At 34.5% G+C, this 19,583-nt stretch overlaps 1 protein-coding gene across 3 annotated transcripts in view; it reads left to right on the top strand.

The window, feature by feature from the left end:
- The window catches only part of HNF4G (hepatocyte nuclear factor 4 gamma), a 132,975-nt gene that overhangs the window by 59,126 nt on the left and 54,266 nt on the right, over positions 1-19,583 (top strand). For 2 of the 3 annotated variants that reach the window (XM_057531657.1, XM_057531658.1), the window contains exon 1: positions 12,821-12,906. The exons of the other annotated variant lie outside the window; for it this stretch is intronic. The gene's annotated coding sequence lies outside the window, so the exon portion shown is untranslated. Of the gene's footprint in view, positions 1-12,820; positions 12,907-19,583 lie in introns of those variants that run through there. 3 annotated transcript variants of the gene reach the window in all.

The following is a 19,583-nucleotide window of genomic DNA, read 5'->3' as shown; positions in this document are numbered from 1 at the left end:
TTTATTGTTTTTATTGTAAAGTGCCAAGAAGATAATGCCCAGTTCCCAGTCTTAGTTTTCATTTACAATAAACTGGAGAAATACAATTTTTATTATAGAAAAGAAACTAAAATATGTGGTAAGTGTATATAACTGGCAATTTGTATGTGACTTTCTAATTTACCTTCAGTTTCTAATGCAAATTTTTCAACTTCTGAGTTTGAGTATATATTTCACTGTCAACTTCAATATTGGGCTTATGGTTTTTTTTACACTTTTTAGGCTGAACTCACTGGCAAAATTAACCCAGTTATGTGTTTTAGCATTTGTGAGAAGATAACACATTGAAGCATAATTTTTTAAATTTGTCTTTGCTTTTTTTTTGCATATACTGTAATTTATTCCTGTCATATTTTATCAAGAATTCAGATAGTAAGAATTCCTTTCTGTGTAACTTTCTGTGGGAACTTGTAGGCAGTTTGCTCCCGAAGAAAGAGAGCATGATTGGGGCTACACACCCCAGTTTAGTCTTCCCAAATTTGCCTACCAGGTAAGTCCCTTCACCTCTTCTAGGGTCAGGTGAATAAATGGGTGGCCTGGGGTCAGGAGACAGCTTCAGTTCCACAGAAACATCAAGGGTGAGGAGTAAGTATTAATATTAATTTAATTAATACCCACCAAAGTATGAATATTTCTAATATTCATGAGTAGATTTAGTTTGAAAACTAAGCATAAAAGTTTTAATTAATGTAATGGTTGTTAATTTGGCTTACTTATCTATTTCAAAATAAAATTTAAGACTTCGTATTTAGCTATAAAATTAATAAGCCCCCCCTTAATCTACTGGCTTTATCAACACCCTTGTCAGTTTTACTGATAGCACCTTTACTAGAGTTTGTAGAGTAAAATAGAACTGTTTGCCAGTTTAGCTTCAAGAATCTTAAAGATTTTGTTTTTTTAGATTATCCTGAAATAGAAAAGGAAACCACTTGACTTGGTAGGTGCCTGTGTTCCCTGAGGTCAGAGCCAACCATTACATTTTGAAAGGATTCTTAGGTTAATCTTTTGAACCATAGACTTTTAGTGCTAAAATGTTTGTTAAAATCACACTCTGGAGAAGAGAAATACTATTGTATATTGCATTATGTATATTTAGAATCAAATCCTTCACTTCTCTATATATACAGAAGCTGAAGAACAGTTAATTTCCAGGTGACCAAATTTGGAAACATACGTACAGGGAGCAGAAAGGCAATGGATATTCCAAGGTAGAGAGAAACACCTATTTTCTGAGTATATAAGTATTCAAAGTAGGGTCAATATCCAAGTTAAATGAAACCAAATTGAGGGTTCATTATTCTGTTAGACCTTGCATTTTGATTTGTATTAACACTTGCACCACTATAAAAATTATTAAAACAATTTCTTATGATTCATGAGTTCACATAAATATATATTGAAATTCAAATGATTCTAAGGACAAAGGATGAAATCCTTTTAAGGAACTCATGGATATGAGAGCTCTAAGATGACTTCCCTAGGCATTCTAAAGGTTTAAAACTTGTTGTTATATGGATTCCAAAATCCAGGTCTTATACAGTAGAGATTTTAACATACATTTCTTTCAGTGAAGACAGTGAAATTCATAGCTAAACAAGAGCTAGATGTTGAGTCTGGGAACACAGGAGCTATGAATTCACTCTAAAAATTAAAGAAAGTGGCTTATTAGACTCTAGAATCTCCAAATGTGGTGTGGTGACCTGAGAATCCATTCTAGTACCAGATAAATTTCGGTTAGAATCTTGGTATTGTGAGTAGTATGTGTCTTTGCTCAAGTTACTGTGCCCTTTTGAGTCCCAGTTTTCTCATTTATAAAACTGGGGGCAGTAACTCATCACTGTATAAAATCTGGTTAGGATTAAATGAGAAAAAGGCCTTGCAAAATGCACAGCACAGAATTGTCCCTCAGTATCTGTTAAGCATAATGTTCTCCTTTCAAATGCAACTCTCTGAATTGTCTCTCTCCAAGCTACCACCCCTATTAAGAGATAAATCCACCTCTCAGACTGTATCTCCCAGCTTTGCTCATGAATGAAGGCAAATGATTGTTTTACCTAAAGAAATGGAATGATTGTCCTGGAACAGTCAGCAGATTCATGCACCTAAAAAAAGAGCTGCATTTGGTGAAGTCAAACCTTTTCTGTCTTGTATATTTCACTGATAATGCGATTTTCAAATGCAAACTGTGTGGAATCAACTGCTCTGTCTTCAGGAGAGGATAGTGTTTTCGTAGTCTCCTCTGTGGAGACTGGCCAGCAGTCTCTGATACTTTCTCTTCTTCCAGATACACAATTTCAATAACCTAAAGACTGTATTTCAAAAGGTATCAGAAATTCAGCAGTTTTTCCCCCCTCTAAGAAAGGAAGGAGTGGGAAGAAAAACAACATTGTATGATGGTTTACGCATTTCTTAAAGATTTTTTTAAAGTCTGCATTCTTTTTAGTTTTATAATCCATATGGAATGTCTGGATTTTTCTTCCTCCTTTGAAAAAAGAACATATATGAATTTTTCATTTGTTTATAGTTTCAGTCTAATGGTAATAACTCACATTGTTTTAAAAATGTCAGCCACCACACTAAAAAGTTCACATGTGTTAACATATTTACTCCTTAGTTATATTTAGATATTATTCCATTTTTATATACAGGGAAATTGAGGCAAAAAGAATTTGGGTATATTTCCCTGAGGTCACACAAGTAGTGGAACCAGAATTTGAACTTGAGGATACTGTTTCGAGCTGTATCCTTATTCACGGCACAGTAAATAATAAGAGGTAATGTCAGTCTAAAAAATAATGCCAGCCTATATCATTAATGAGGTTCTGTCCTTGTTTTTAATGATTTTTGGTGTGTGTATGTGTTGTGTAAAGAAGCAGCTTTGCTGTGTATGAGTACTTTTTTGTTGAATGAACATTTTGTTTCAGAAACTGGGTAACAAAAGAAAATATGACAAATATTCTATATTTGTTTAACTATCATGTATGTGGATGTGAAGGAACATTTTATAATAAGCTGGAAAACATTGAAATAATATTCTTTTCAATTCCTAATATTCTTTTTAGTTTTTTTCTTTTTTTGGTGCTTAGGTAAGGGTTTTGTTTTTGGAAAACTACTGTGCAATTTGAAAACAATGTAATTTCTAGTGAATGCATACTTCACTGCCTCACAAGTAATAATTGACTTATCTATGTAATATATAAGGCAATTTTTACTTTATTAATCTAAATAATAAAAATAATTTTTGAGAATTAATGACACAGTGCTTTACTCGGTCGGTTGGAACGTATCAAATATGTACAGTGAAATTAAATTCAACTTTGGGGAAAATCATCTCCTCTTCTTTGAGCAGGACACAACATTTTGATTGTTCAGATGTGCAGCCATGATGGATCCCCATAGACTGAGTGTTGAAAGTCTCAAAGAGAGCAAACCTGGAATCTCAGGCCAAATGCTGCAGCATGATTGCGCTTTGATAAGCTAGTATATAGGTCTTCTATCTGATTTTCAGTTTTACATTAAAAAATCATTTTCATCAGTGAAATCAAGAGTGAATTATAAAGATACCATTTAAAATAAACCAAAATTCAGGTGTAGGTAAAAATCACCCATCATTATTAATTTCTTCATATTGAAGTGTGATATCTGAATAATATGTTATGTTATTGTTCCTGAACCCTGCCGGAAAATATAGCTGAGGTAATTCACAGTGTTATACATATTACTGCAAAGTAAGTAAAGGACTCTTGCTCTCAAAGCCTAATAATGACCTTGAGTGCGTAACTTCATTTCTCTGAGTCTCTTTTCTCAGGGGGATGGACTTAGGTCGCTGGTTTTCAGACAGCGCTCTGCTGTGTGCTACAGATCAGGAGCGCTTTAGTCTCCTAAGCCATTCTGACTTTGTATTTTACCTGTTGGTTACATGCTTGCAATCTGCTTAGAAAATACTTCCAGAAGGTAAAGATGTGAGAAGCCCCTGGACTAGATGCCTCTGGAATCCCTCCTACCTTTAACATTATATGATCCATTTCTTTCCTAATTCCTATGCTAGAATCAAACATGCAAATGACCACTGCCTTGCGTTCCAGACTTTTCCAGATGGGATGCTCATCTGCCCCTTTGCAACAGTCGCAGATCCTCTTGTTTTTCTTTTTTCTTTTTTTTTTTTTTTTTAATGAGGATCTTGAATCAGATGCGTATGTTTTGATTGATTGATTGATTGATTGATTTTGGCTGTGTTGGGTCTTCGTTTCTGTGCGAGGGCTTTCTCCAGTTGTGGCAAGCGGGGGCCACTCTTCATCGCGATGCGCGGGCCTCTCACCGCCGCGGCCTCTCTCGCCGCGGAGCACAGGCTCCAGACGCGCAGGCTCAGCAGTTGTGGCTCACGGGCCCAGCCGCTCCGCGGCATGTGGGATCTTCCCAGGCCAGGGCTCGAACCCGTGTCCCCTGCATTAGCAGGCAGACTCTCAACCACTGCGCCACCAGGGAAGCCCCGATCCTCTTGTTTTTCAAGGTCCAACTCTATCTCTGTGATAGCCAGGAAACGCTCTCCTTCCTTGGAATTTCAATAACAGCATGTTAGCATCGTTTTCGAGGTACATACCTGTTCTTCATGCTATCATGGTTTTCACATATTGGAAGAGTTGCCATCTCTAATTCCTGCAGGGGCTAGCTGGGGTAGGCGGATGGAGAGAAGATAATGGTGGGATGACAGGGTACTCCCTGGAGAGCACATGGGCCATTAGGAGGGCATAACCTTAATGGGATTCCTGGATACCATCTACAGGGAAATTTAAGATCAATATTATCGGATTATATTTCAATAAAAATTGTACATCTGAAGTTTTCATGGAAATTTTAACTTTGGAAAACATTCAAAAATAAAGCCCAGAAAGTGCCAGAACAACAAAAAGTATGTGATGGCCACTTGTATACGCCTCTGGACCATACATGCACACATGTTTTCGCCCCCTAACACGAACACAATCTACTTACTTGCATGTTTGTTCAACAGAATTTAGTGAGTCTTATTGGAAATGTTAAGACAGCCTTTTTATATAGGCTTGACTGAAATCCTGATATTGATAGAAACTAGTGCCAACTTGACTGTCAAGAGCAACGTGACAATGCTCTCAAGATGATCAAATTGTAAGTGGATATCTTCAAAGGTAAAACCTTGCATTCTTTACCTCAGTATCCCCTGCTTGATGCTCTGCAGCATAGTATAAATGCCTTCCAGAAGAAGGAGATTAAGGAAAGTTTAACAGTTGTACTATAGTTATTGAAGAGGCAGACAGATTAGCCAGTTGCCTAGAAGAAATCAGAAGTCTCATCTGGAAAGTTGGGAGGGTTTTAAAGCAACCTTCTTGTGTTAATCTTGAAAGATAATTTGTATTAGAGCAGTTTTCCTTTTCAGCTGCTTTTTCTGAGCTCCTTTAGTGCTCACTAAATACACTAGAATACTGATAAGTTTATATTCTTTTAAATCTTGCTCTGCTGGTGATCATACTTCCTTATTCCCATCAAAAACGTTTGAATGTTAAACCATATGAACAATTTGAAACACTCATATTTTAATTCTCTATGTAACAGTGATAGTGTTTATAACAGACTTATACCATCATTTTATTATTGTTTCCTGTTTGAAGTTATTCCCAATTAATTTTTCATATTCCAGTTAAAATTGTAATCTAATCACTTATTCTGTTTATGACTAAATAGCAGAGTGTTCAGTAGTGACTGGATATTCAGGAGGGAAGATAAAACACTTCTGACTCAATGACATGAGAACCAAACATGCACAAGCTTAGTTATAAAGTTTGAAATGATGTGTTGATAAAATGGTAACTTTTCAATTATGAGGAAATCATTGTTTATCATGTTACATTTTACTTAAATATAAAATTGATTCTATTTCTAAAAATAGTGTGTTGATTGATTAAAATATTTATTCATCTATTTCAATTAGATCCAATAAAAATTTCCCTAATCTTAAGAAGTTACTCAAGAGAAGTTCATTTTCTCTTCCCAACACAAATGTAATTCTTGAAGTGGTTTTGGTGGCTCAGAGCTCAGACTTTTAACAGTCCTGTTAACAAAATAAGCATAGGTGTTCTCTTGTTAAAACTATCCACCTATTTTGCCCACAGAAGTTCTGGCTGGTGCGTGGCCCCTCCCTGCTCAGACTCCTTCAGTTCTGCCATTTCCTTCCTCAGCTTTTGTTACACTGCCCCCTGCATCTCACCAAGTGGCCTCACAGTCTAAATTGTTCACGTTAGTCATCTTCTCTCTAAAAAGCATGTCGTCTGTGTAACTTTTCATTGAAGTTCAATATCATTGATCTAAAGCTGGGCTTACCAATGATAGGTCTACTTTCTTTAAAACTAAGGAAAATGATAGTATTTAAATAGAAAGTAGAGAATATTTTTAAGACTAAGCATATAGCAGATATTCCCCTTAAAAATTTATCATAATGACATCCATTGCAGGATTAAACAAGCTGAGATCTTAATAAGTATTATTAGTCATAGTTGCTTAGAACTATTATTTCTATGTTGATATACTTGGCCAATAATAAACAACATTGATGAAAAGAATAACTAACCCCTTAGTACAATTTCCTATGCAGATGACACTTTCATGTGAAATACCTCATTGGATTATCACAACCCTATTATTAATATTATTGTTATACAGATATTATTAAAGATTCAAAACCAAGTTAAGAAAGACTCAAGGAAGCCAAGTGAATGGCTGCTTTTAGAAGGTAAATTTTTACGCTTAATGAAATGAAATTTTGGCAAAATTGACAGTACTTTCCCTTTGACCCAATATATCATTATGAGAAAGTAATCTCAAGTAAATATGAACTTTTATCTCAGTATTTCTTAAAATAGGAATTATTAGGAAAAATCAAATAATTAATAGGAGAATGATTAAGTATATTATCTCATGATGAGTATTAAGCAACTATTACAAGTTACATTTTCTAATAACATGGAAAAATGTTCACAGGTTAATAATAGGTGAATAAAAGCAGGATATAGAAATGTTTAATGTGCATGACCGCAATTATAGAAACATATCTCCGAGTCCCGAGCCTGAATAATCCAATGCACAAAGCATCTGTCCATCTCAGGGTCCTCTCTGAATCCTCCTGGTTCATCTCTTTTCTTGACTACTCCTTCTTCAGGTTCCAGATTAAATGTTACTTTCTCAGGAAAGCATTAGCTGATCCTCAAGGTCACTTCAGACCAGGTGTGTACCCCAGTTATATCTTGTCCTAACACTTTAATACTTACTATGATGACAATCACTTTGTAGTATCTTTAGAATGTCTGTCTTCCTTACTAGACTGTAAGCTTCATTTGAGCAGAAACTGCATCAGCCTTGTTTCTCAATGCCTGGTACAGAGACTGGGACATAGTATGAACCCAGTAAACATTTGTTGAAGAAATGACTGACTGACTGAATGAATGAATGCAAGGCATTGTGCTGAGGAATTTTCACATAATCTGTTTGAGACTCCACAAAAATGATGAAGTGGGGGCCATCTCTATTACATTTTATGGATAAGGAAACTAAATCTTAGAGAGAGAAAATTGTCCAAAGTTGTATAGCAAGTCAGTGGACAGCTCAAATTGAAACCTGATGTCTTGGAATGTAGTGCCCAAGTTCTTAGACACTGATTACGGAAGTGGTTGCACTGAATATAACTAAGTCAACCGTATCTTGTTGAACTATATTAGATGTTCACATTTGTAGGTCGAAAATGGTGAAATATCACCAACTTCATATTAATTTATTAATAATAATGAATTTACAAGCATTTTAAATTCTGCAAAATATATAAAAATACTGTGGAAAACTGCAGTAGTTTTTATGTTTTGCACACAATCTTAACATTCTTCAAATTTTCTACACTTTTTAATCATTTTCTGTAAAAAGGAACACAGTTATTAAAATCTACTCACCCCAGAATGTTGGAGCTAGTTCTCAAGTCCAGATTTTTTTTTTTTTTTTTTTTTTTTTTGGCTGCATTGGGTCTTCATTGCTACGCGCAGGCTTCCTCTAGTTGCAGCGAGCAGGGGCTAGTCTTCATTGCAGTGCACAGGCTTCTCCTTGCGGTGGCTTCTCGTTGCTGAGCATGCGCTCTAGGTGCGCAGGCTTCAGTAGTTGCAGCACGCAGGCTCAGTAGTTGTGGTGCATAGGCTTAGTTTCTCCATGGCATGTGGAACCTTCCCGGACCAGGGCTCAAACTTGTGTCCCCTGCATTGGCAGGTGGATTCTTAACCACTGTGCCACCAGGGAAGTCCCTCAAGTCCAGATCTTTTGACACCAAATCCCAAAGAGTTTTCATTGAATAAATAGACTGTGTGAAAGAGCAAATCAGAGTTCTATATTGCAAAGTTATAACCATCTTATGAATTGCTATACAATTATCAATTGATTAACTTTTCCAGATAGTTTAATCCAAAGTCAATCTTTAAAATATTGTTTTAAAATTTTAATTGAAAATTCTTTGTAAAATCTAAGACTACAGAACAGGAAGCCACATTAAGTCTACATCATAGAACTATTAAGGTTTTGAGCTGGTTGGGTATACTTCTTTCTATATATGCCTTTCATGCTTTCTATTATTTTCTATCACAGATACTGCTAGCAATCAAATTTATAACATCTAGTTTTAAAGATACATGTTTTATTTATTGCAAGCATTAGTATTTAAGATAAACTTGGTTTTCAAAAGTTAATTATTTTTCCTGAAACTCACCAAGGTAACATAACATAAAATTTATATCACATTCTAAATGTAATAGTTTCCATCTACTAAACCCAAACTCCCAGTCCATCCTTCCCCCTCCCCCCACCCCCACCCCTTGGCAACCACAAATCTGTTCTCTTTGTCCATTGAGTCTGTTTCTATTTCTTAGATAGGTTCATTTGTGCCATATTTTAGAGTCCACATATAAGTGATGTCATACAGTCTTTGTTTTTCTCTCTCTGACTTACTTCACTTAGTATGATAATCTCTAGTTGCATCCATGTTGCTGCAAATGACATTCTTTCTTTCTTTTTTATGGCTGTGTAATATTTCATTGTATTTATGTACCACATCTTCTCTATTGGGATACAGCATTTGATAGGCATAGAATTAAGTCATGCTGCCTACACACAGATTCTGAAGGTGGTCACAGTTACTGAACTCCCCATAGGTCTGTGCCAGCTGCCCACCGTACCTTAGATCAAAAGCATCAGATATGAACCCAAAGTGATTACACAGGGCCTATTTTTATTCATGGCTTATTGCTAATCTTATGAATGAATGAATGAATGAATGAATTGACAGCCTCTATCTTAACTGGATTCCTAACCTCCAGCTGTTGTTCCTTCACCGTCACATTGGACTTCTTGGCCCTGACGTTACAAATGAATCTGATGATCCTTTCTTTGGACATTGTCTCTAGGACCAGCCTTTGCCCCATTATTGCTCCTTAAATTTTCTACTTCTTAAAGTGTACCTTTCATTGTCCCATTTGCAGAGACCCCAACATGCTTTCTCCCTGAGCCTTGACAATACATTTCATTATATTTTAATAACTAGATTTGAATAATCTGAATTGACCATCTTTTCTTCCTGAACTTTTAAGTGCAGAGTAGAGCTAAGCCCTGAGATGGGAGACAAAATACATGAAAATAGTAGTCCTGTATAATAGTATTTTATACTTTAGTTAAATTAGTAATAATTTACTGTGGTTCATTTGCAGAACCATGAACCATACAGCTTATCTATACCTTTGTGGATGGGACCTGGCCCAATTCAAGCAAACAACAAACAAAAATTTAAAAACCTTTTCTGGCTTAAAATTTGAAAGTTGATTTCGAAAATTCACTCTCCAAAAGTGAATTCAAAAAGTGAGTAATTTTATAATCCCACTTAACATCTCAACAATTTAAAAAATGGTAAAACCTAGTATCCCAATTGTTTTGTTTACTCGCTCTTTTCTGAATAATAATTTTCACATTTCACATTTTCATAAACTTTAATTTCCTTCATGATACTTTACCTTGGGACAGGCTTTTTTTGCCAACTCACAGACGGGTTGTCCTTTTGCATATAACTATATGTGTGAATCACCCCTTCTTTTTTTTTTCTTTATTTTGTATTCTTAAAATTTACAACATGTCCTTGGTTTCAGGACCTGCCACATTTAAGATTTCCAGGATTGATATATATTTGATTTTTTAATGTATCATTTGATTTGTACACTTATCACTTATCTGCTTAAAAAAAATCTTTCATGGCTTTCGGTCATGCCTGGAAACAAACCTGAAAATTTCTGTCTCAACCTCTCTAAACCCTCTATAATATAGTACCACTTTTAAAGTCCAGTCACGCTCACACATCCTTTCAAACATCCACCATTTGCTTTCTTTTTACCCCAAAGCCTTCTTTTGTCTACCAATCAAAATCTACTTATTCTCTGCAGCCCAGCTTAGACCTAATATCATGATCACCCAATTCTTCAATTAGGAATTTTCCTCTGCATCGCAGAAGTTCCTAGAGTTAGAATAATCTCATTTCTCACTCATTCATGCTAATTACCCTTACCAGTTTTTCTCTCCACAAGTAGATTGACTCCTTGAGAATAGAAGCCATGTTTCAAATTGCTGCTGTTATTTAACACAATTGGACGTTTTGAACAATAAACTTAGAATCATGCAATCTTAGTACCTTGAAGCATTAGGGATCTTAGGGATTAATATACCAAATTTTTTTATTTTACAGATGAGGAAACTGAGATTTAAATGAGGGCAGTATGGAACAGCCATTCTTAATAGTCTTTATCTCAGTGTCTTTGATATCCTTTCTCATTCTGTTTCCTCAAACTTTACAATGAATACATGTGATGTGATGTCTTCTGTGTATTAATAATGTAAAAGACACTGCATTATCCACGCTTTGGTCAGAAAAGCAGAAACTGCTTTAGGAATTTGAAGCAGGAAGGGATTTCATTCAAAGAACAAAGTGCTCACAAAAGCACCTCCTATATGGTGAAGCCTAAGCATTTATTCACCTGCTACTGCTGCAGGAGCAGTGAAGCTTCTGTGTCTCTTCCACCTTCTAAATGTTTGTGACTGTTCCTAAATGATAGAATCTGAACTGGGAAAGCAAAAAACAAACAAAAGTAAAACTTATCCTTATATTTACATCTTAGTTTTTTAATCCCCAAAATTCAGTGCCTTTCAAATTAAGGGCAAACGTTTCCACACACCTCAGGAGCTCACAGAGATCAATGTACCTTAACCCTGAATAATAATTGATGTTTATAATTATAGAATTATTAGAGCTGGAAAGGACCAGAGATAAACTGAACTCATCTTCTCATTGAAAAGGTCAGAGTCACATAGCAGTGAAGTTGGGAGAGCCATCTTTTTTCAGCCTACTCCATGGCTAAAGATGGAGTGTTTCCCTGCTGCACTTGTCTCTGAAGCTTCCCATTGCTCTATGCTTACAGTCAATTTAATTTTATAGCCTTCTCATTAAATGAAATTAGTACTTCTTATACCTAATTATTTAGTGTTAAGACCCTGTTTGAGCTTGATAAGACACTTCAGAAATTTTTACTAGATCTTTATCACATAGGTGCAAACGAAAAGGGAATGGTTAAGACTGCCCATTGCTGTTCTAAGATCAAATCACCATTTTATCTGATGACTTACAAACTGGAAAGTTGACCAATAAATCTGTTTAATCAGATCTCTCAATATTGTGAATGATCCTCCTGGTAGCCACATATCATAAGTCTATTGTGGCCACTTCTCATTTTTACTCGTTGCTCTGCATGGAACTTGTTGTGGCACTGGGGTTTTCTTAAGTATAAACCATTCCAAAATCACACTGTTATTATAGGTTGCTTTGTCCTCAGGCTATCTAGTATTCCTTTTGGGCTGTCGGTCTTTCAACATGCAGTTAGGGGATTAAAGTAAATCATTTAATCCATGCAGCATGTCACTCAATAGTATACTTTTGGAAATTGTTTCCACAGGAGCACCAGTGAAAGCAGCCAGTCTGAGATATTGACACTATAGAAAAAACTGACAGGTTACTCCTTGTATTGATTCTACTGTTCTCTACAAATATAGACTCCGTTCCCTACCACAGCCTTGTAAGTGGTGACTGCTGAGGTTTCTAAATTGCTTTGTAAATTATTTATTACTTGGACACCTTGTAAAGACCTCTTTTCTTCTTGTCTGACTTGCCTGTGATTTCTAAGGTCTCATATATATTGAAAGGTCTCAACGTATACACTGACCACAACCTTCTAAAGGAGCTCCTTTTCTTCCTATCTTATATTGCAAATCTGATTTGTTGTACGCATATTATGATTATGCCTTTTGCCATTCTCATTTCTGATATAATGCCTGCAAAATATTGTAAAAGCTTATATACATATGTTCCAGACAGAGCACTAGACAGGATGGCAGTTTGGAGCCCGGCACTACACAGTTAATTAGCACATTTTCAAACTAAAAAGTTTAAAGTATTTGAAGAACATTTATTTAATGATGGAGGGAACAATTTCTATGAATAAAAATTGTTTATCAGACCAGATGCACATATTTAATTCACTTGCAGTAATGTAGTAGAGTCAATGTTCTGAAAAAAATTGCAAATGCTTTCTTTTTCTGAATTCTCTCTTAGATTTTCTTTTGTGATTTTGTGAACCATAAAATTTTTAATGTTTATAATTTATATAATAAGAAAATACACTTCTGTGTCCAGCAAATGGAGAAATTTGAAGATTGTGACTGTCTACTTTTAGCTGACTGAAACTACACACGCATAAGAATACTCAACAGAAAGAGGTCTGTGCTTAATAACATGTTTCTCCCTTCCCTCCCCCTGGCTTCCTACACTGGTAGGCACAGGACCAGTATACACTTTTTGAATTAAGGCTGGGGTATTGTAGCACCGTTTGTAATATGGAAATCCAAAAAGCTACTCATCTCATCCATTCCTTAAAATTCATTTGATTAAGTTTGAAGAGTATAAACTTTTCAATCACATCTCCACCATTGATGAGCTCTGTGACTTGAGGAAAGTAACTTAGTCTTTGTACATAACACTTTCTTCTACTATAAAATGAAAAATAAAAAAAAAATAATATATATATGCAAAGGGTTATTGAAATAATAAATGATAATATAGAGTCTTAGCATGAGCACATTTTAATGGTTCTGTAATGGTTATGACATTACTGATATGTGGTTTTTGCTAAAGAACTTAATTTTATGATATTTACGTTTTTATATAATACCAGTAGATACATGTTGAGAGTAAAGAAAATATGCAGTTAACAAATGTACATAAAAACCATAGCATCTTTTAAGCAATTTTTTCTAATTATAGCGATTTGAGGAGCATGAAAACATACTTCTAAGATCACTATAATTCTCAGTGAAATGGAGGATGCAAGTCTGTTAGGAGACAAATGGTTAGATCCATTATGAAGATTTCCAAGCAGATGAAGCCAGCTATTTGAGACAGACAGACTGCAGTGGATAAGAGATAGCATAGGAAGAACAAAGCTGGAAACCAGAAAGCAGCTTTAGACAATGAGGTCATTATGGCCATACGTTTAAGCCTGTTTCAATGACATCCTCTCTAGGGAAGGTATGCCCCGGTGCAGTGCTGAGTTTCTTGCCCACTGCTTTATACCAACGTGTATTACTACAACCTGGTTTCATTCTTTTCTTGCATGCTGAAGGAACTCGCCTTTAAAATGAGTTTTCTATACTTATTTTCATACTCTGCTTCTGGCTTGGAATGCTTGCTTCTTAAAGTTATTTCCAATGTTCAAGGCCTAGCTGGAGTGTCACCTCCCCCACAATCTATCCCTATTGTTCCCACCTACTTGATTCTTCCCTTTCTAAATAGTTTCAGCATTGATAGTATGAATCACTCTAACATCTGAGATTAGATGATAATCTAATCTCCATCCAGATAAGATCTAACCCAGCTAGAAACACATAAGGCAGGGAAAATTCTTTTACTGTCCCTTCAGTAGCTGCACAATGACAGATTAAAAAGAGATCAGAAAAACTAGTTAAAGCAGAGAGTATTTGGGATAAAATGCAAATTCTAGCACTAAATTGGAGCTTTATCCTGACCGTCTACATTTGTGCGTCATTTTACATATATATCCCATTCTCACCTAATAACAGACTTTACCATGCTACTTCATAGATTACATAAAACTTTCATATAATTCATTTCATTAATTCTTCAAAACAATCTTGTGAGGTGAGTCTCGTTATCCTCATTTTTGTAGAGAAGAACCAAAGGCTGTAAGAGGTTACGGGATTTGTCCGGAGTCGTGCTGAAGTCCATCACTTTTCTATCAATCCCAGCTGACCTCACAGAGTGGCCCAACTCATCCTCACAGGAACCACATGAGGAAGGCCATAAAGACATTTTTAGCTTCGAATGATAAACAATGTAGGTGATTTCTCTTGAGAAAAAGTGAAAGAACAACCACCCATCCTAAGCAGTCTCTGCCTCTTCCGCTTTGGAGGCGAGGAGGGGGATGGTTCTTGGAACAAGATTGGTTTGACACAAAAAACAGATGGCAGCCAGCAGACTTAGTGCCTGCCAGAGATGCATGAGGGAACAGAGTTGGAACGTGATTAAAAAAATATATATATATGTACAAACACATACACATATGTATTCATATATATACCATTAGAATGTGTGAAAAATGTATATCTACCACTACTTATATTGTTAAAAGATAAACTGAGGCACATTAAAATTTTTAAGAGTTTATTTGAGCAAAAATCAGTTCCGGTCAGACAGCACCAGAACAGAAGTGGTTGGGAGCACTCCACTGGCCAAGAACTAGGGAAAGACAAACAAAGAAGGTGCGAATAAAGGCAATCATTTGATTGGCTATAGATTGAAACCTAGTTGGCTGTTTGTGATTGGTTGTCCTTAGGTTTCTATTTCTTCACCTTGAGGCATTTACAGGCTTGGGTTTTGATTTGATAGGCCATCAAAGCAACAGAGCCACTTCAGTCTAACAGCCTCCTTGTTTATTTTAACAATATGTATTTGGTGAATTTTGGGATTGAAGAGGAAATCTCATCATTGGGATGGACCAGATTTGTGTTGACAACTTTTAGAGGAGGAAGCAAGGTAAATATCTGGAGGGAAAGGAGCTATTGGACTGAACTGGATTAGGGAGACCCTTTCATGTCCTAAGAAGAAATGGAGAATGGTGGGACATGGGCTTCTCCACCCTGAAGAGTTCCCAAAATGGCCTCTTTTCTCACAAAATGAATCATTGAGACAAAACTTGTAAAGGTAGCTTTGCAAAATGTTTGTACCTAATGAGTATTTCCCACAGAAGTGTAAGAGATTGTCTATTCTACTTTATCTTTATTAGCACTGGGTATTGTAATTTGTAAAAAATGCTAATTTGAAATGTAAAAAAACAATTGCTCTTTATAGTTTTCAGTTTAGGGTGAAATTTTCTATATCTTTATTTAGTAATTGTGCTTCCTATTTTTCAAAATTGTATATATTCTTAACATTTCATAATGTCTATTTTAACAATAGTGTTTTTAAAATTAATTTATATAAGCCTTGTAGTGTTTTTCACCTGTTTAAACAACATGTGATAAGCATATATAATTCCCACTGATATTAATAAAAATTAGGAAATTTATTTGCTGTACCTACTAATTTCATTAAGCCTGATTATGTTTTTATTGTGATTCATTTCCAAAAGAAATAGTTGAAAATTTGTCCCAAGTAATTGGGGTACATTTTCTTTTATTTTCTCTTTTGCTACATTTCCCACTCTAAGCAAAATTTGCAGAATAGATATCAATGCCAAATAATAAAATCCACCCTCACTATACTGATATTTTTAAAACGTGAGGTTTCTGAGCAGTGCTGTATTGATATTTAAATAATAATATATTTTAGGACTACTGACTAAATAATTATAAACTTTGAGTTCATTTATGAAAATTTATTGAATCCATACTTTGTTGGAAAAAAACATAGGAAAATCTGAGTTTTATAAAATGTTTAACCTTCCTGCAAAAAACAGTGTAGTGAGGTTATGAACGTGTATTCAATAAATTAACAGACAACATGAAGTATAATAAATGACATAATAAAATTAGACAAAACGCTTTTGCAGGGAGTGAGGAAAAAGCATTCCCTGTACCTTCCAACACACACACACACACACACACACACATCCCCCACAGGGCTGAAAATGTAGAAGATGTAGAAGGAGACTAAGGAAAATGATGTGGTAGATAAGTGAAAATTTAAGTCATCTTTATTGCCTAAAATAATGAGACAAACATTAATGAGGTCTTTTATTATAGTCGCATAAATTGAGCTTTAATTTGTGACCATTGAGAATACTTTACTGACTAGAGAGTAAATTTGTTTTTATTGAATGTAATAAATAAAGATTGCATATTAAAATATTGTGTATCATGTGTATTTAGAAACAATTTCATCAAGTGCAGGTACTCTGACTTATTAATCCTTGAAATTATTGCCTAGATTAGTGCCTAGAACATAAAAATGGCCATTAATTTTCTTTGAATGAATGAATAGTGGTAAAATGTAATGTTTGAAAGGGCCAAATTTTAGATAATGTCATTAACTCAAAATATATATAAATAAACATGCACTCAAATACATGAAAAATATATTTTAGTTTAATGATAAAATACTTTAAAAAGGTGACAATAGCAATTTTAATTTAAATTGATTGTAAATTATGGCCTGCCAACTATGTACAAGGTAATGTTTTTGGTGGAAAAGAAACTACATAGTTTCATGAAGTTTGGTCCCCAGTAATGAGTAATTAAGATCTAGTAGTAAGCTAGTATATGTTACCAAATAACAGAAACTGAGGACAGAATGAGAGGAGTATCATAGAAGGGAATAAAAGGCAGTGATTTTGGAGCAAAATGAGTTTATGCTTATTCTATTTGTGCTTTGGCAATTGACTCACAGATTATATTTTTTAAGATTTAAAGATGAAACAGTGCCCTCCTACCCCTCTCATCCTGTATTCTTTCTTGGTATGAAATACTATCAAATAAATCTTCACTTCTACCACATGATTTTTCCTCAGTCCCCTACATTGTTAACCCTTTGTGTGTGTGTGTGTGTGTGCACGCGCAGACATTAAAGATGAAAGAAAATTTTAATAAATTGCAATATTTCGGAAATCTTCAGTTGTACTATCCCCATGTGACGGCATTCACTATTATCACTTTTATTAAAGTTGTTAAGGATGGGAGGTTGTTCTTAAACAGGTCTTTAAGTTACCAACCAGTAATATTACTGTAAGCCTCAGAATTCACTAGGCTGAGGAGCTGGCAGTTTCCTGATTTTTAAATGTCTCTGCTTGAGCATGCTGTCAACTTTGGAACTTGTATAAGGGAGAAACTGTAACTTCCATAAAGACATAACAGTTTACATTTTTTATAATGAAATATTTAACTCATAAACATGTTATATATGCAGTATAAAGAATAATACTAAAATGGTATAGCTACCTCCCTATTTAAGAAATAGGATATTATCGATATTTTAATATTTTCTCTTTGCCTCTTTTAGCAAATTTATCAATTACATATTCCCTCCCTCCTCAACAAAGCCTTTGAATTTTGTGAACTGTTGTATTTATATTTATAAGGATGTGCTATTAATAATTTATAATTGAAAGACGTATGAAATACCATGGAAAAAAGAACATACTATCAAAACTAGCATGTAAAGTCTGTTACTTCTTCAAAAATAATTTAATATTTAAATCTATTTTTAATATTATAATTATATGCAGAAAATTTGGAAAGTACTGAAAATTATTACAAGATAAAACAAAATCTACAATAAAATCTACTTTTTAAAGGTAATTAATATTTTAAAAATATTATTCTGGTCACTGTTAGTCTTTAATCTTTTGCTTTTTTTGTCATGAACTCTACCTGACGTCTATTGGCAGCTTTCTGATAGCTTCTTGAATATATTTTAATATTCTAATTTTTTCAACTTTGTAGATATTACATTACCTTCATAACACTTGAGATATTTTTATTTATGTTTCCTGCAGCCTTCAACTTTTAGTTACTCAAACAAAAGTTTGATATTGCTATAGTTTTTCTTAGGACATTTTTCAACCTCCTAATTATTTTGGGCAGCCTGCACTAGAATTCTGCACTTCGTAACATGGGATTTACTCTCAAATGTTAGGATTCTTAAAGACTCCTGCACTTTTTCTCACCACTTAATTTTTATAGAGACCTCTTCTGCAAAATTCAAAAACATGTAACTGGTTTTCTTGAAAGAGTTCATATAAATTTTGGCTTTTGTTCCGTGAAAATCAACTGGACTAATGTTACTACAGCCAGAAAAGTGGAAAAAAGATGTAAAAAACATAGAAATGATGTCATAGGTGGAAATTATACTACAGTGGAGCAGCATCAGATACATTATTGCTATATGTGTAAACAGCATTAAAATAAGTTTTAATAAAAACGTTTTGCTATATCTCAGATGACCAGCATAAAAATTTTGTGATTATAGGAATTGCAGTTTTAGAGAAAATCAAATGCAGCAGTGTTTACTAGATTTGGAAACACTGCCTTATCGACCAAGTATAAATTTTGCTGTAGAAAGTGCATGTTCTTAGTTCCACTGACGTGTGATTCAGAAGAGCTTAGTTAAGAAGTTGTCCACAGCCCCTTGCTTCCCACTAGGTTTGACTGGGTATATAAATGTTGTGTAGAGAAGTGTTTAATGACTGAGAACCTAACAGAGCTGTGTATTTGTATTTGAATTTACTTTAAAGGCCTTAAGTACATAAACAGCTGTTTTAAAACAAAGTCTGGTCTCTCTGTTGGCAGAAAGAAATGTGTTTGCGTTTGTGCGTTGTTAAAGCAAGTGTAACTTCGTTAAGCAAAGGATATCACATCTGATTCCTTGCCGAAGGAATTCCTAACTGCTGGACATAATAAAGAAATTAAAAGAGATGTAAATCCCAGTAAATTATATATCTAATAAATAACTCACAGAGAAAAAGATAACATTGTTTCCTATAGCAATTGAAGAGGAGCACATCATTATAAATTCAGGGCAGAAAATCTTTATTTCATCTTAAATCTTATTATCAAATCTATTTTCTTCCTGGTTGCTCCCTGATCTTTCCTAGCTGTCTTTGTTTTCTTTACAGTAATGAAAGAAACTCTCTAGATATTTCTGTGTTCCGAGCTTTTGTTACTCTATGAATTTATTCATAGGATTCCTTGAAATTTTTTTTTTAATTAAAAGAAAAGTCTTATGCTATGATATGCCAAATCAATTTAGAAGCTAAACTTAAATTGCATTTAATATTATCTTGGTGTCTCAGTTTTCAGTCATAAAAATTTCAAAAATATGTACAGACACTTTAAAAATATACCATGGTATTATTAATATAATATACATTTTAATAGAAACCTCA

This window comes from Balaenoptera acutorostrata, chromosome 17 (genome assembly GCF_949987535.1).
Source record: "Balaenoptera acutorostrata chromosome 17, mBalAcu1.1, whole genome shotgun sequence".
NCBI classification, from domain to species: Eukaryota; Metazoa; Chordata; class Mammalia; order Artiodactyla; family Balaenopteridae; genus Balaenoptera; species Balaenoptera acutorostrata.
This window is presented reverse-complemented; position numbering and strand designations above follow the sequence as displayed.